This window comes from Oxyura jamaicensis, chromosome 19 (assembly GCF_011077185.1).
Source record: "Oxyura jamaicensis isolate SHBP4307 breed ruddy duck chromosome 19, BPBGC_Ojam_1.0, whole genome shotgun sequence".
Classification (NCBI taxonomy): Eukaryota; Metazoa; Chordata; class Aves; order Anseriformes; family Anatidae; genus Oxyura; species Oxyura jamaicensis.
Window position 1 is genome coordinate 7,839,048 of NC_048911.1, and position 2,281 is coordinate 7,841,328.

Genomic DNA, 2,281 nt, shown 5'->3' on the forward strand with positions numbered 1-2,281 from the left:
GCTCTCCACGCTGAACAGCAGGTGCTTGTTATTTTTTTTTATTTTTTGGCCTTTGGGGATAGAATATGAAAGGAGAGACTGGATGTACTGCTCTTCTAGTTCAACTCTAGCATCTACTCGGGAACGCCATGTTCTGCTGTACTTCCGTACTTTCACTTTCTCCATAATGTGTAGAATTGGCTGAGAAACCTAAAATGTAGCTTGATTCTGATCTTTGCTCTTTTTTATATGCAAGAAAATTAATCCTTGACCCTTCCTCTGATACAGAGGATGAAATCTAGTTGATTTAACTCACAATTGATATATTACAAATTACTTGAGAAACATTTTTCAGTTGAGATGTGAGTTGTTGGTCCTGGGGCTCGCTAGGTTCTGCATTGCTCTTGCTGCTTTATCCAGCAACATCGAGATATTCCTGTTGTCACCTTACAGGTTCAGAGGCAGTGATTGTTGTGATCAGTTGGTACCACGGCACTGTGCAGTGTGCAGTCCAGTGGCACTGAAAAGGGAAGCTTTCTCCTTGGTGTTGATCCAGTAAAGCTGGACACTTGCTTTCAGAGCTTGGTGAGGCTTTGAAATTCAGGCAGGCTGACTTGTGATCTGGCTTGTAACCTGCCTCTTGTTTGACTCATGCTGCTGCTTCTGGTTTTGGTTGGTTGGTTTGGTTGTTTTTTAACTTTGATCCTTTGACTTTTTGTCATCTGCTCTGAACTCCACTTTTCACTGACTTTTTTTTTTGACTGTTCAACCTGAGCCGTAACCCTGGCTGTGGCTTTTTAATATACCTGCATGCTTTGCTCCTCCTTTCTGTAGGTCAGTGCAGTATATCTCAGTTACCCCTCTCTTGAAGCCTTTCAGTCAGTTGGAGCCCAGTCTCCCTAACTCTTGGCACTGCAGCTTGGGACAAACACCTTTTCAATGGCCTTTTGTATGTGGCAGGCTCCCCCCTCCTCTTTAGCTGAAAGCAAACGAAATGCCAGTGGTGCTGTTGAGTCTTGTTGCAGTCTTCGTGCCAATCATTTTCATTGTTTCTTTGTGGCTCTTTCCCATTTTCCGTGCTCCAGCTATGTCTACAATGCAGCCCACAGACCGTGGCTTTGTACTGCGGAGTATCTTGTTCTCACAAATGTGAGATCAGCCGCAGCTTTCAAAACAAGTGATGCCATAAATGAACTGAGCCGCATTTATTCTTGTAGGTTCCTTAAAGCTACTCCCTGTTGTTAATTTTCTGCACCCGCTTTTTGGATGGAGTGCTATTTGGGCTTTTGTATCTGCCAGGCTTGTTGTGCCACTGCCCAGATTACATGATTTAGGAGTAAACACATGGAGCTGCACACGGGATACACATTTAAGCAGAAATTTAGGATTGCCAGCCTGGCTAAAAACTTGGTTATGTCCGGGAGGCGTGTGAGCTGTATGCATATGTACAGAAATAGCTGCGTTATTCGGTGGACTCTGGAAAGCAAATACTGCGTATTTTGTCTTGCAATGCAAAGTCCTCCTTCACCAAACTGCACTGACTGCTGTTGGGGACAGGGGAAGAAACCGTGGTGCCTTGCTAGAGCTGACTACAGGAGGGGAGGTGAACAAAAAGACTGCTAGGCAAGGAGGGAAGAGGGGCAGCAGCAGCTCAGATTCTCAGTCAAACATCTGCTGCCCTGTGTGTAGTCCTGGCGATCGGAGAACCTCCTGCACTGCTTACCTCCTGCTTCTCCTGGCCGTAATGCCTTTCCCATAAGTAGTTCCCTCCTTCGTTGTTCCTTAGTGACCGGATAAAAATAGAAAACGCTGTCAGCACCGAGGCCGAAGGAGCACGCTGAGACCCACGCGTCCTGCTGCCTCCTGGGGCATTGCCCCCTCTTCCTCCGCACCCTGGACTTCTCGGGAACTGGGGTAGGGGAACTTTGCCCTTGCCCCAGGGCTTCCATCCTCGCCCAGGGGCTGCCGGCCTCCAGGCGGGGTCTATGCCTTCCTCCAGCCCGGCAGAACCCGCGGGGAGCCGGCACCGGCAGCACCGGGGGCTGGGGGCGCTGCCGCTGCGCCCCCTCCTTCGCTGCCTTTTCCCGCGAGTTTTGCCATCTGGCCCCGCCCCAGGCCCCGCCCCCGAGCCCCGCCCGCCGCTTCCATTCACCCGGAATCGGGTAGCGGCGCCGCGGGCGGTGTCGTCCGGCACACTCGGGAGGTGTCGGGGCATCGCAGGCACCCACGCGAGGGCTCCGGTTCCCCGCAGCGGCCCAGCAGCCATGGAGAGGATGCAGCAGGTCGTGGGGAGGGCCAGGGC